Raw genomic sequence first — 16,831 nt, forward strand, 5'->3', positions numbered from 1 at the left:
TTCTACACAGTCTTTTCCAGGAATAAAAATAGATGGGATATGTCTCAATTTATTTTACAAGACTAGTATAAATTTGTTACTAAAACAAGACAAAAAAAATTTCTTTTGAAGAAGAAAAAGAGGGGGAGGAGGAAAAGGAGGAGGAGCAAAAACACAATAAGAATAATTAAAGGCCAAAATCAATCAAGCACATATACATACATATCCTTAAAAAATAGTAGTAAATTGAATTCAGTAATATAAAAATAATAACTATATACCATGAACAAATGAGGGTCATTCAAAGGACTTTTTTAAATTTTCAAAATTAATTAAAGAAATACACCATATAACTAATGAAATAAATCCCAAAAAAACTAGGAAGAGAGGTGAACTGCCTCAACTTGATGAAGACCATCACTGGAAAACCTGTAGACACCATTTTACTTAATGATGAAAGAATTCCCCTGAGATCAGGGACAAGGCATTGATGTTCACTCTTATTCATCATTGTAGTAGAAATCCCAGCCAGAACAATAAGGCCAAAAATGAAAAAAATTCAGAAGTAAAGGAAGAAATACAATAAACATTGTTTACAGATGTCCTCTTTTACCTATGTAGAAAATTTTGAATAATCTGCAGAAAACCCCCATTGAAAACAATAAATTGTTTTACAAATGTCAAATGCATAATATTAACACATGAAAAAAATCACATCCCTACATTCTACCAAGAAACACATAGAACCTGAATTTAAAAACACAATACCTAGCCAGGAACAGTAGCACATGCCAGTAGTTCTAGACATTTAGGAGGATGAAACAGTAGAATTGCTTAAGCCCAAGAGTTTGAGACCACTTTTGGAAACATAGTTAGATCCTGCCTCAATAACAAAATTAAAAAATAAAGACAACAATAGTAAGTACCATTCATGATTGTGCCAAAGAAATAAAATCCAAAGGCATAATAAACCTAGAAAAATATGTGAACTGTTTATATCCCAGAAACGACAAGAGGCTTATGAAAAAGTTAAAAAAAAATACATAGGAAGATATGGTATGTTCATGTATTGGAAGACTACGTTTTAAAAATGTCAGTTAGTTGATCCCAGTTTACCTTTAGTTTAAATGCAATTCCTGTGAAAATCCCAGAGAAAAATTATAGGCATATATAAACTTGCTCCAAAATACATATTAAAAGGAAAAGGCCTAGAAAACATAAAACAAGTTTCAAAGATAAGAAAACAGTGAGGAGAAGACAATTTAATCAAAGACTTAATGTAATACAGACAATGTGATATTGCTGAAAGAACAGCCACATAGATAAACAGAATAGAATGAGTAATCCAGAATTAGCCCCTAAAAACCTTTTAGTTAGATGTGTTATAAAAATTCTCTCTGATTTATCTTTTCTTTTCTCAGTATTATTTTTTTTTCAAACAGAAATTGTATATATTTAGGTGTATAATATGATATATGTATATATTGTGAAATGGCTAAACCAACTAAAAAGCATATTTATTACCTCATATACTTAACATTTTTTGTGGCATTAGAACACATAAAAGCTACTCTTCAGTATATTTTAAGTATTCAACATTTTGCTATTAGCTATAGTCATTGTGATGTGAAATAGATCTCTTCAACATATGCTACCTATCTAACTGAAATTTTGTGTCCTTTGATCAATTCTCTTTTGATTTTTGACAGAAGTAATGACCTAGGAACTAATCGAAGTTAAACCTACATCATACCCAAGGAATAGTTCATGATTTCTCTCCTCAAAAACAATAGGTTAAGGATAACTTTTTCAACTAATGGTTCTGCAGCAATTGACATCAGTAACTAAGACTCATCTCCAAGAGCTAACATTAGGTAAAACACAGACTTAACACCAAAAGTATGAACCTTAAGGTGAAAAACTAATGAATTGGACCTCATCAAAATTAGGCATTTTGCACTGTAAAATACCTTGTAAATGGAGTTGGAGAAAAAATATTTGTAATCCAAATATCTGATAGACAAGTATATAAAATATATGAAGAACCTTCAAAATTAAATAGTAAAACCTCTCAAAGCTCCAGAAATAAAAATAAATTTATTTTTAAAAAATTGAGGTATGGCTGGGCACAGTGGTACATGCCTATATTCACTGTAACTCAGGAGGCTGAGGCAGGAGGATTATAAGTTCAAAGCCTGTCTCAGCTACTTAGTGAGTCTCAAAGCAACTTAGTGAGACCCGATCTTAACTCAAAAAAGATAAACAAAGTCTGTATATGTGGCTGAGTGGTTAAACAACTCTGGGTTCATACCCTGGTACCAAAAAAAAGATTAACACATATGAAGACATTGATCACTTAAAATGGGAAATGGGTAGCCACAAGAAAGTAAAGTAGACCCAGCAAATGCACACTTGGACATTTATTGCAAAGAAATTAAAACTTATGTTCTCACAAAATTTATACATGCATATATGTGGCAGTATTAGTCACAATCACAGAAACATGCAAACAGCCCTATTATCTTTCAATGAAAACAGCTAAATTATCCTTCAATGAGTTAAACAAGCTGTAGTACATTCATATGATGGAATAGTATGCATTAATCAAAAAGACAAAATATTGACAAACCAAATTAGCTGAATAAATGTTCCAAAGAATTATTCTAGTGAAGATGAATTTTTAGATATTGCATATTGTGTTATTCCATTTAACTAATAATACTTAATAAGTAAAATTTTAGAAATCAAGAACGTCTTATTGTTTGCCAAGAGTTTGGGAGAGAATTGGATAGGGAGGGAATCAATAAAATGGCACTATGAGGAAGGGAGTCTTGTAGTGATGAAAATATTTTATATCTTGACTGTAGCAATGTCACTATGTTGGTTGTGATATTGAATTCTAATTTTTAAAGAAGGTGTTGTTAGATACCACTTTGTGTGGTTTCCTATTACATTAAGTGAAATCTGTATTTTGTGTAAATGTGACATTGTCTTAGTTAGACCTGGAAAATCATAATTAAATACTGTAATTTGATACGTAGAGGGAACTAGGTAAAGGGAATATAAGATCTCTTTGTATTATTTTTATGGTCTCTAAAAATAAAAATTTGAATTTAAAAGAAATCTATACACAGAAAAGAATGACATTAAACAGAATGCATACTCAATATTTAGTCAGAATTAGCATGTTTGCAATCATTAGGTCATTAACAAGTAATGATAGGTAAATTTGTTTCATGGAAATAAAGAATAAATTAGTTGTCTATGCACATATTGGAATTTTTGCAAACAATGTCATTGATTATGCACATTATAGTTTTGAATTGTTTCTATAATAACAAAATAACTGAGCAACAACAGAAAAGAACAAATGTAGAAAGGTCTGGTTTATACATGTCTTCTAATGTAAAACTGTGTGAGACTTTTTCTATACTTTGAAGAGTATGTGGTATAAATTAGATTTCTAGAAGAGCTCAGCAAATTTATCAATGTATGATTTTATCAGGTGTAGGAGATTTTGGAAAGTGTCATATCCTAAATATCTATGCTTATTATTTTATGATAAGAAATGATAGTAGCTATTAAACATTTTTAGTAACTAAAATCTGAAACAAAATTTATTTTTTTGTTTATAGTCTAGGACAATTAGATAAATAGTCCATGTTGCAAGGCAATCCTAGCAGGCAGGCGACTATACTGGTAGTGACCTAGGAATTGACTCAAGTTAAACTTACATCATGCCCAAGGAATAGTTGGTGGTTTCTCTCCTCAACTTGGGAGTAGCTGGTGCTATACAATGAGTTTTGCCTTGGCTATTGCTGCAAGCATAAGACCAGTCTCTGCCTTCCAAATCCATGTTTGTCGAAAAAAAATTGTGTTGGTTCCTCTGTAGAAAATTTATTGACTATGTATATACATGTGTCTATTCAATCTTTCTATTCTATTCTGTATACTTATTTGTTTACCCTTATGCTAACACTACCTATCTTAAGTACTGTAGGTTTTTAGGAAGCCTTGAAATCAGAGGGTATTAGTTTCCCAACTAGAGTTTTTGTGATATTATTTTTGACATCCCAGATCATTTGTATTTTGATATAAATTTTAAAATTAACATTTTAACTTCCACTTTTATAAATTTTCACTTTTGTAGATATCTATGTTTTGTATAGTCTGCGATTATGATATATTTTAATTCATAGGTGATTGAAAAATAAAAAAATAAAAAATAAAAAATACCTTAAAAATACTGAGCCTTTCAATCCATAAATATGGTGTATCTCTCTATTTACTCATGCCTTTTATAATTTATCTCAGCTCTATTTTAATCTTTTGGTCTAGATATGTACATATTTTTGATAAAATATCCCTAAAAACTTTCTTTCATGATATTACTTAAATGGTTTATTTTAAATTTTTCATAATACAGACATATAATTAAATTTTGTTATTAAGAAAATTCCTGCTGTATTACTTTGTGTGTATTTCTTGGTTTCTCCCTCCACCTATGTAATAGAGGCAATAATATCAACAAACTTTTAAGTTTTTAACTGTCCTATGAACAGTTAATAAGTAAAAATATAATAAAAAAACCCTAGTGATGACAGAGAGGTCCAATGGTATGCTGCAGAGAGTATGTTAAAAAATTTCACATACAAAGATAATTCAGTTAAATGACATAGCCTCATTCCTACATAAGATTTTTCATACCTCAGGTTAGAATTCATATAATTTTTTTGAAAAAGGTTGCTTTGAAATGCTTATGCAATTTGTTTTATTTTGAAGTTGAGCAGGGTAGACTATTCTGAGATGACAATTTAAAAAGAGATGTAGACATTGAGATGGTTCTGCCCTCACAGTGTGGATCAGTGTTGCCAGAATTTACCCACTCTATGTCCTTCAACACCTCACTTCCCCGAACCTCTGCTTGTTCCTCAGAAACTCTGCGTGGTTTCCTATTACATTAAGTGAAATCTGTATTTTGTGAAAATATGACATTTTCTTAGTTAGACCTAGAAAATAATAATTAAATACTGTCATTTGACAAAGACCCATATAGAATCATGATAGAGACTCTTATTTCAAGCATAACTGAAAAGCTTAAGTTCAAAATTTTAAAAAAAGAAAACTGGTTATGATATAAACATCAAAATAGATCATTATCTGAATTGCTATTTCTTCTCTATTTTTTCAAATAATTCATACCAGTAGGGATGAAAGTGAACAGAAGGGAGATAAATGATGTATGAAGAAAATATAGCACAACTCCCCCCCTCACTGCCCCCCCACTTAGCCTGCCCTTGTTGGGTCCCCAGCCTGCTCTGTAGCGGTAGCCGTGGTTCCTTAGAAGCCTTAATCAACTCCCCCACCCTGGTCCAGTTCTCTATCCAGAGGCTCACATGAAGATGATTAGCTCAGAGGAAGTGTTCTGGATTTCCTGGTTCTGTGGGCTCCATGGCAATGAATTCTTCTGTGAAGTGGATGAAGGCTATATCTAGGACAAATTTAATCTTACTGGACTCAATGAGCAACTGTCTCAATATTGACAAGCTCTAGACATGATCTTGGACCTGGATCCTGCTGAAGAGCTAGAAGACAACCCCAACCAGAGTGACCTGATTGAGCAGGCAATTGAGATGTTGTATGGATTGATCCATGCCCGCTACATCCTCACCGACTGTGCCATCTCCCAGATGTTAGAAAAATACTAGCAGGGGGCATTTTGGCTCCTGAACCTGTGTGTACTGTAATGAACCAGCCAATGCTTCCCAACAGCCTTTCAGACATCCCAGGCGAGGCCATGGTTCAGCTCTACTGTCCCAAGTGCATGGATGTGTACACACCCAAGTCTTTGAGGCACCATCACAAGGAGGGTGCCTACTTTGGCACCAATTTCCTTCACATGCTCTTCATGGTGCATCCAGAGTACCAGCCCAAGCAACCTGGAAACCTAATGACCCAATGGGGCCCGTAAAGTAAATAAAACTATAATAAATAAAATAAAAGTCAATTTAATTTTCATAATCCAGAGAGATCTATCATTGGCATGCTAGCATATTTCCTTTTAGTCACTCTTTCCACATTATAAGACACACACACACACATGTATATATGCTCAAATGCAGATTTTTTTGGTCCTTATTACTATATGCTATTTTTTGGGGGGGCATCAAGGATTGAACACAGGAGTGCTTGACCACAGAGCCACATTTCCAGCCATTTTATGTATTCTATTTAGAGACGGGGTCTCCCTGAGTTTCTTAGAGCCTTGCTGAATTGCTCAGGACCTCACTAAGTTTCTACGGCTGGCTTTGAACTTGCAATCCTTCTGCTTTAGCCTCTTGAGCCCCTGAGATTAACTACATCCATTTTTATTACCCAATGACAATTTCCCATGACCTCGAGGTTGAACTTCAGCAATCTGAATCAAAATGTTCAGTCATAAGTTATAAAAATGTTGAACTTAATCACTCTCTCATTAGTAATATTTAGACTATTTCAAAGTTTTAAAACTGCAAAAAATTCTGTAATAAACATTGTTGTACATAATAAATTTCTAGGAAAAAATATTGGGTCAAAGAAATGATTTTTACAGGCTTTGATTCCTACTTTGCTTTTGTTTATTGAGGTTAATAAATTTAAACCAGCACCAATTTTACATAAAAGTAAACAATGCTTTTTGCTCTCATCAGAATTGAGAAATATCATATGAAAACCAATATTTTATTAGTTTAAGTTGGCAGTTTTTATAACATTAGTGAGATTTGACATTTGTTTTTAATGTGTCACCAACTTAATTTATTATTTTATTGTTAAATTATATATTTGTACTATTTATCTAAGTTTCCCCTAAGTTTTCATTTTTTTTTCTTAGTAGATTTTAAAAGTTTGGGCAGGGGGTGTAGCTCAGTAGTAGAATGTTTGCCTACTATGGATGAGGCCCTAGATTCTATCTTCAAATGAAAGAAAAGAATCACAAAGGAAAACAAATACTAAAAGCAAAAATATTTTAAGATCTCTTTACATATAAGGGACACTAACTCCTTGCCATATTTGTTGAAAATATTTGTTTCACTTTTTGTTATATCTTATTATATATATATATATATATATATATATATATATATATACACACACACACATACAATAACACAGTATTACACACATATACACATATAACATACATGGATATTTTCATATAACAGGGGAACTGATATTTTAATTTGCTATTTCTGTCAGATCTTTTATGCTTTAGAAGTCCTAGCCTGATTTAAATATATATATACTTCAATTTGTTTGTTTCATCTTTTATATTTAACTGAAATTTATTTTTATTATTTTATGAGGGTCTTCTGAATATTTAAACAATTATCAAGGAATATTTATGTCTAATTGTATATTCTGCTACATATTTTCAAAATAAATTTCATCCTAAAATAAATTCTAATATAGGTCAACATAGAATTCAGGGCTCTTTTTTCTCTATTTTTCTGTCTAGATATACTTGGATTATCATGTACTAGTTCTCAGAGCTACTGGGGAGATAAAAATACATGCTAATCTTGAAATCTTAATACTATATTTCTTATAGATGCAGTATTCAATAATAAAATTATATATGACTTAAATTTGCATAATGGAGATACCAAAATTTGCTTTTTCTTGTTTTGTCTTCCAGAACTCCCCAGGAGCAGGAATATTTAGACCTGCCTGAATGTGATAAATCTTGGCCTTAGGTATATAATGTAATTATCTGGGAAACTGGAAGAATATTGAAGAATATTGAAAAACTGGAAGAATATTCAATCAAGTAGCTCAAGAAAGAATACTGTGAAAAGACAATTAACAACATTTGCTTTTCTATTTCTTATTATCTGTCAAAGTAATTTGCAGAAAATGCATCAGGTATGTTTACAAAATTTTTGTGCTCTAGAAGTTTTTGTAAATCTCAGGCACTAAAAAGTTAAAGCAAAACATCTCAAAATTGGCCCTGGAATTCTTTAGAAGTATTATTTGATGAGTGTGGAGTTAGTCCAGTATTTCATTTACTTTTGCATTCTTTGGTTTATTTGTTTACTCAGCAAATGGAGTCACCGTTTTTTAAGCAGACAAATGCTAGATAATAAGAACAAAAATCATAAGCAAACCAGGAATATCTTTTATCCTTATAAGGTATATACTCTATATAAGGTATATACTCTAAATAAGGTATATAATCTAGCGGGGAGACATAAGGATCCAAGTATAATAAATATGTATGAAACTGCAGATCAGATGCTGGGAAAAGCCAGAGGCTTTTTAATTGGTGAATGAAATAAGAGAATAATTAATTGAGAAAATAATTCATGAGCTGAGGCAAATTTATATGGAGTTAATTAGGAAAGAGTAGGAGCAATAATATGTATACCAAAAAGCAAGCATACACAATAGTCATGTGGTAGAAGGAAGCAGGGAGATAGAACAATTGTGAGGAAGTTAATTTGTGGAGCAGATGGGGGCAGGATTTTCTGCTTTTATTATAAGAGTCAGAATGTATATTAAAAGATGTTAAGTCATGTATAACTGAAAAGAACCAATACATTTTTAAAAAGATGTTAGGAGCCAAAAATGATGTTGTTAATTATATTTTCTTGCTCCACTCTGAAGAGTTGATTGAGCAGGGGTGCTGGTGCTATTTACAGACTAGATGGAATTTAATGGAGCAGATATTTGAAGGTTATGCATACAATCTAGGGTAGTGATGTTTAGAAGCAGTACTAGATCCAAAGCCTGCAAAAAGCAGTCAATCTTACCCATACTTGTTTTTGAAAATACAGCTTTGTAAACACACAGACCTCTTGAAATTTACAATGTCTATGGATATTTTCATGTTTTAATGACAAAATTGGGTAGTTTTACCTAAGACTGTGTGAGCCTGAAGGCCTGAAATATTTCCATCTTTCCCTTTTCAGAAAAAAAACTTGCCAACTTCCAGATCATTAAAACAATTATTCTATTGATCAAATTTTCTACTTCTGGTAAAGTACTGTAATTTATATTATTTGTATTAATAATATTTTGTGACTTAGTAGTGAATATGCTACTCATTTATAAATTCTTTGCCTCAGAATCTGTGTTTATATGACTTTTTATATGCTAATGTGCATTTAATCTTCTGGGTTTGATTGATAAAAGCTGAAAATATTATTTCTACTTAATAAGAGATTTCAAAGTATTAGCACAGAAACTACATTATTTTATAGTTTTTCCATTTTCTCATGCAATGATTTCTTTTAATACCTTTTTACTATTTTTTAATAGTTGATATTTGTCTATCTTCTTTAGTTTAAATATTTAGTTTATTTCCATTCTATATTGTTTATTAAAGCATGTCTAAGGCCATATATATTTTTAAGTAAATTATTCCTCTGAATGCTATTAGATAATTATTTATTATTCTATGCTACATTAATAATAATAATGTCTGAGTTATTTTGGTTTTATTCTATATCAAGAGTGCACTAAATTCTTTATTTTACTTATTTCTTATTGAATGGCTGTTTAAATGTTATTATCTCTCTTTTATAGTGATCAGAAGTTACTATTGAGAGTTTTGTTATTTTACCCAAGTTTATTATCACAGTATATAACAAATACATTTTTATCCTTCTTGTGATGCAAGTTTGTTTTGAATCAGCTAGGAGGTACTATCATGCTCATATTTCGGACGCAATAAAAAAATTAACAATAACACAGCAGAAAGACATCTACTAGTTATAATATACCCAGTAATCTAAAGTCCTTGTTTCTGCTTAGTTGAATAAAAAGAAATGATCAAAAGATGTTTAGGTTTTTTTTTTTTTGTCAGAGATGGAGATAGAGATGCAGATGGAGATGAAGTGAGGTCATAAAAGATTTTTATTAGTGCCTAAAAGAATTTGATTGTAGAATACTCTTTGTGAATTGACGTGGGTTCTACTTCTGTTACAGTTTGGATTCCATAGGTCCATGAGTTGAAGGGTTAATTCGCAGCCAATAGTGTTGTTGAGAAGTGGTACAGCTTGTAGGAGTTGGGGCCTAATGGAAGTAAGTTAGGTTATTGGGGGTGTTCCCTTGGACAGGATGTTGGCATTCTGACCCCTACCTCTTTTCCTTTGTTTTCCACCTGCCATGAGTGGAGCATCTCTGCTCAACCAACACCTCCTTCCTGCTGCAGTCTGGCTGAGCACAAAATAACAGAGCCACCACAAAAGCCTTGTAGATTCCAACAGCAACTCTTTTTTCCCGAACTCTCACTGGCACTCTACATGCATATTCTAGGAAAATACACTCCCTCCACTGGGCTCTGCATACCAATACTCTCAGAACCCTGAGAGAACTCAACGGGAACTCAAGGAGCGGGCACCTAAGGCAGCAGGATATGCTCTATTCCCAGCAGGATCCACCCTAAACCTGGAGCCTCCCTATTCCCAGAAGGATCCTCCCTAATCCTGGAGCCACCCTAATCCAGCAGGATCCACCCTAAACCTGGAGCCACCCTAATCCCTGAGCAGGGTCACCTTTCAACCAAAAATGCCATACGTCATTCCTACTTAGCTATGGCTCTCAGCATCTCCCCACTTCTAATTAATTAAACAACAAGCAATGTGGCTTAGGGACCATGCCTGTTAGGTTGTCCAATTCAACATATGGTTCTTACCTGTCATCGGATGAGCTGACGTCTAGGCATCAGCCTCCTGTCTTAGGTTGGTACCACTGCAATTGGATCATACCTGTCACTGACTACCGGTCTAGCATACAACCATACTTGTGGATAGGCCTATGCACCAGTGCCTCACCTCTGTTGGCCCCAAATTTTGCTTTGGTGCCAGTGGGGGGTGAGGTTCTGTGCTTCACCTCTGTTGGCCCCCAAATTTTAGACTATCACTTGCAGAAGGGAGGAGGGTACAGAAATGCCACAACACCAAGCCAATTGATGGCTCTTTGGGAAAATTTGTATTACTGGTGACACCATCAGCAAAGATATGCCAGCACTACCACAATTCGCTTCACCAAACGATAGTTCACAATGCATACAAGTGTTACATAGTCCAGGCAAGTTCTGCAAGCAGTTCAAAGCGGAGGAATCTATCAATATGTCCATTTACACCCAAAGTAAATTGACTCACTGATTGAGCATTACTTGTTGAGTTATTATTCATTAATGCATCAGTTTATACAGTTTACTGTGATAGCTATCATAGAAGCTGTAGTTTGGTTTTATCTTTGTCTTCACCGGCACTGGGATGAAGATAGGAATTCTGGCAATGATGCTAAAAAGAAATTATGTAACATTCCATCAGCTACTAAGAAAATAATTTTCTGAACAATTTACATTATCCTGAACAGAGTTATTAAATATAATGAAAAGGAAAGGTGAAAGTAAACAAACAGATCTGTTAACCTCCTTTAAAAACAATAATTAACAGCTGTTTACCTAATTTAAATTAAACCATTTAAATCACATGAATAAAAAAAAATTCGGATCCATGTTTTCATGAGCATTCCTCATATATGAAATATAGACATACGCACATACAGACATACAACACAAAACACAAGAGTGCACACAAATGTACAACACAAATCAATAGTAAAGGCCTTGTAGCTTTACACAGGTGAAATCTCCATTGCAATGTTTAGAAACTCCACAGTCAAAAAATAAAACTGATCAGAAAAACATTAATCTAGGTCTGTATGAGCTCAAAAAATAAAATAGAACTTTATGATATGGGAAAAGGCAATAATAAAATAGATATTGAAAAAAGCATCCTGGTGAATCACTGTCGCAGATGTAAGAATAGCCAAGCTGGAGCTCTGGATATCAGCTGTTATGGATTTGAGTCAAATCATCTTCTTTTTGGTCTGTAGAAATTGCCTTGGCTAGTCTCTCTGGAATCCAAATTGGCTGCTGTTCTCCCTGTGGAAACCCACAAACAGAACACGACTCCAGACAATCACTGGGTCGGGACATTTCCATTGTCCTGTTATATTATCTTTCCAAAGTACCTTAGGCTTATGTACATTTTTTGGATTCATATGTCTTTCCACAACACTAAGCCCTGATGAATCCAAATTTAAAAAGTTTAGAGTAAAAAGAGTTATTTTAAGTTTATCTTTGGGGGGTATATACCCCTTCCCAATTCCCTCTTTTTGCTTTAATAAGTACATTTTAATAGTTTGATGAGCTCTTTCAACTATGCCTTCTCCCTGTGGATTGTATGGGTTTCCTGTTATATGAGTAATACCAAATGATGAGCAAAATTGTTTAAAAGAGGTAGAGGTATAGCTAGGACCATTATCTGTTTTTAATTGTTTTGGAACACCCACAGTGGCAAAATTTTGTAAGCAATGAGCTATAACATCTTTTGTTTTTTCTCCGGCATGAAGGGAGCCCATCAAAAATCCGGAAAAATGTTATCAACTGTAACATGCAAATATTTTAATTTTCCAAATTCTGGCAAGTGTGTGACGTCCATCTGCCAAATATGGTTAGGTATCAATCCTCTAGGATTTACTCCAAGATTAACTTGTGGTAAAAAGGTCACACAATTTTGACATTGTTTTATTATATGTCTGGCTTGTTCCTTAGTTATTTTAAAATGCTTTTGTAAAGTATTTGCATTGACATGGAACTTTTTATGAAAATTTGTAGCTTCTTCTAGTGTAGAGAAAATATGTATGTCATGTGTAGTTTTATCTGCTAAATCATTACCCAAACTAAGGGCTCCAGGCAATCCTGTATGTGCCCTGATATGTCCTATAAAGAATGGATCTTTTCTGTCCTAGATTAGACTTTGTATAGTGGAAAACAAAGAGAAAACAGTAGAGGAAGGAGAAATCCTACAAGCATCTTCAAGGGATACTATAGCATTAACTATATACTGACTATCAGAAAATAAATTAAATACAGAATCTTTAAACATCACAAAAGCTTGTAATACTGCATTAAGCTCTACCTTTTGAGCTGATTGTTTGGTACTAAAAATGTAAAAGTTTGATCAGGTGTAACTACTGCTGCTGTACCATTATTTGACCCATCAGTGAATATATTTGGAGCATTCATGATAGGGGTTTTTCTTGTCATTTTTGGAAAAACTACAGGATGCTTAGACCAAAAAGACAACAATGGATTTAATGGTAAGTGATTATCAAATGAAACATTAGATTTACACATGATTATTGCCCAAGTATTTAACTCATTAGCTAACTCATCAATTTGATCCATAGTATATAGAGTAATAATTTTATTGGGAGAAATTCCAAACACTCCCTTCGCTGCTTTTATTCCTTTGAGTATTAATTGTCCTACAGCCTCAGGATACCTAGTGAGAATAGTGTTAGGAGAATAAGATAAAAGTATTTACAATAATGGACCTTCTTGCCAAAGTATTCCTGTAGGAATATTTTTTGTTGGTAGTACAATAAATAATAAAGGCAAACTTATATCAATTCTATCCAAATGCATATTTTCCATATATGTTTCAATAATTTTTAATGCCTTTCTTGCTTTAGGAGTTAACATGCGGGGTGAATTTGGATCTGATGGACCTTTTAGAATATCAAATAAAGAATATCAAATAAATACCAACTCTCCTATTGGTGTGCCTAGATAAAGCCTTATTCAATTTATGTCTCCCAATAACTTTTGAAAGTCGTTAAGTGATTTGAGTTGATCTACTTGTATTTGAATTTTTGGTGGACGGACCATGGTTGAGGATAATAGAACTCCTAGATAATTAATTGGAAAATTTAATTGTACTTTATCTATTGCTATCTCTAGATTATAAGTTTTTAATAAGTCTGTAAGTGTGGCATAACATTCTAGCAATGTGTTTTTATCTTTATGTGCTAACAATACATCATCCATATAGTGAAATATTTGTAGTTCAGGATTTTGATTTCTAAGTGGCTGGATTGCTTTGTTAACATAGATTTGACTCTTAGTTGGACTGTTAGCCATCCCTTGAGGGAGTACTTTCCATTCATATCTCTGATCAGGACCTTCATGATTTAGTGCAGGGATAGTAAATGCAAAACGTGGACTATCCTTGCGATGAATTGAAAAAAATGCAATTTTTAATATCTATAGCTAAAACATGCCAGGTTTTTGGAAAAGCAGACAATTGAGAAATCCCTGATTGAGCAGGTCTCATAATAACCATCTCATTATTAATGGCTCTTAAATCTTGCAATAATCTCCATTTACCAGATTTCTTTTTTTTTTTAAAGAGAGAGTGAGAGAGAGAGGGACAGAGAGAGAGAGAGAGAGAATTTTAACATTTATTTATTTTTCTTAGTTCTCGGCGGACACAACATCTTTGTTGGTATGTGGTGCTGGGGATCGAACCCGGGCCGCACGCATGCGAGGCGAGCGCGCTACCGCTTGAGCCACATCCCCAGCCCCCAGATTTCTTTTTGATGACAAAAATAGGTGCATTATGGGGAGATACAAAAGGTTGTATATGGCCTTCCGCTAATTGTTGTTTGACCAGAGCATGGGCTACTTGTATCTTTTCTTTAGTCAGGGGTCACTGAGGAACACACACTGGTCATTCTGATTTCCAAGTAATTTTTGTCTCAGTGGCCCTTTCTGAAAACCCAATCCATGTCTATTTTTATTCCTTGATCTATTTGAATATACTGTGTTCTTGTTCTCCTAATCTTTTTTCTTTCCGAAAACCTTGTCTAGCCCTAGTAGTGGGAGCATTAGGATTGATGTTATTTGTTAACATCAAACCTAATTGATCTAGGACATCTCGTCCCCATAAATTTATAGGAAGGTGATCCAATACATATGGCTGTATAGTTCCTTCACATTGACATTGCTTGAATGTTTGAGAAAGGTGACCCTGTTCAAGGACCAGGGTGGATCCGGGTTTAGGGTGGATCTGTGTTTAGGGAGGATCCTGCTGGATTAGGGTGGTTCCAGGTTTAAGGTGTATCCTGCTGGGAATAGGGAGTATCAGGCTGCCTCCAGGCACCGGCTCTTTGAGTTCCCCTTGAGTTCTCCCGGATTCAGGGAGTATTTTGGGATGCAGAGCACAGTAGGGGAGTGGATTCCCCCAGAACTTGCGTGTAGAGTGCTGGTGAATTTTCCCCAGAACGTGCCTGTAGAGTGTGGGTGAGAGTTCAGGAATAAAGAATTGCTGTTTGAATCTACAAGGCTCTGAGTTGCTTGTGATTTTTGTGCCCAGCCAGACTGCAGAACTCCCCCAGCAACCGGGTTTGAGGGGTCTCTCCCATGGTGGGAGGAATTCACTAGTCACTGGGTGTGGCCGTACCTCATCTCCTCCCTTCACTTGGGTACAAGGTGTCTGACTCCTAAATAGTGGGACCCCAGGACACTGGGTGCGGCCGGACCCAATCTCACACCAACCCTCATATTCGAGTGGTATCTTCCCTAGAGTGAGTAGTCCCCGGGATCCTGGTGCAGCCGCATACATGATCTTCCTCAGGCATCTGGGTTTGAGGGGTCTCTGCCCTAGATGGGGAAGTCTTCTTGACCCTGTGTGCTGCGGTACTTGATCTACCTCTGAGTGAGATCGAATTTAGATGGGGGAAATCCCCTGACCCTGGGTCTAGGCGTATCTGATCTGCCCTTGTATCCCGGGTTCCAGGGATCTCAACACTAAATAGGGGGAACCCTGGACACTGGGTGCTTCTGTACCTGAAATTCCCCAGACATCTGGTTATAGGCATCTCACCCCTAGAGGGAGGGTGTCCTCTGGTGTCTGGGTGTGGCCGCACCTATCTCCACTGGCACCCGGGTTTGAAGGGTCTCACCCCTTGAGGTGGCGTCCATGGGTACCTGTGATAGGCGGTACCTAATATCCCCCTGGCACCCAGTTTTGAGGAATCTCGCCCCTAGAGGGGGGCATCCCCTAGACCCTGATTGTGGCCCTACTTGATCTCCCCATGCACCAGTTGGAGGGTGTCGCCCCTAGAGGGAAGATTCCACTGGACCCTGGGTGCTGTGGTAGCTGATCTCCCCCCAGAAGCCGGGTTCGAAGGGGCGTCCCCTCTTCCTTGTGTGCAGTGGTACCTAATCTCCACCTGGGTTCGCGGTGTCTCGCCCCTAGATGGAAGAGTCCCCTGGACCCTGGGTGCGGCAGTACCTGATATTCACCATCACCTGGGTTCCAGGTGTTTTTTTCCCTAGAGGGAGCATCCTATGGGCCATGGGTGCAGTTGTCAACCTGATCTCCCCTCTGCACGTAGTTTGCGGGGTCTCACCCCTAGTGGGGGGTGTCTCTGGACCCTGTGTGCTTCCGTACTTGATCCCTCCCTGAATCTTGTTTGAGTGGTCTCTATCCTAGATGGGGGAGTCCCCTGGACACTGAGTGTCACTGTACCTTATCTCCCCCCAGGACCTGGGTTCTAGGGCTCTCGCCCCTAGATTAGAGAGTCCCCTCAACAATGGCTGTGGCGGGAACTTTCCAGACACTCGTGTTCGACAGGTCTCTCCCCTAGAGAGGGGAGTCAACTCAACCCTGGGTGCGGTGGTATATGAGTTTCCCCCAGGTTCGTGGGTCTTACACCTAGAGCGGGGAGAACCCTGGAATCAGGTTGCGGCCATATCTATCTCCCCCAGCACCATGTTTGATGGTCTTGTCCCTAGATGGGCGAGTTCACAGGCCCATGGGTGTGGCAATACCTGATATCCTCCATTCACCTGGGTGCAAGATGTTTTGTCCCTAGAAGATGGATTCTTCTGGACCATGGTTGCTGTCCTACCATATCTGATCTCCCTCCGGCAGCCAGGTTCAAGGTGTTTCGCCCCTAGAGGGGGAGTTCCCTGGAACCTGGGTACGTCGGTATCTGATCTCCCCATGGC

The 16,831-nt window shown here is 36.0% G+C and overlaps 1 pseudogene; it reads left to right on the top strand.

Moving 5' to 3' along the window:
* Positions 1-5,375: 5,375 nt before the first annotated feature.
* On the top strand, positions 5,376-5,950 carry LOC144252631 (casein kinase II subunit beta-like; annotated as a pseudogene).
* The last annotated feature ends 10,881 nt before the right edge of the window (positions 5,951-16,831 follow it).

Source organism: Urocitellus parryii, unplaced genomic scaffold (assembly GCF_045843805.1).
Source record: "Urocitellus parryii isolate mUroPar1 unplaced genomic scaffold, mUroPar1.hap1 Scaffold_49, whole genome shotgun sequence".
Lineage (NCBI taxonomy): Eukaryota > Metazoa > Chordata > Mammalia > Rodentia > Sciuridae > Urocitellus > Urocitellus parryii.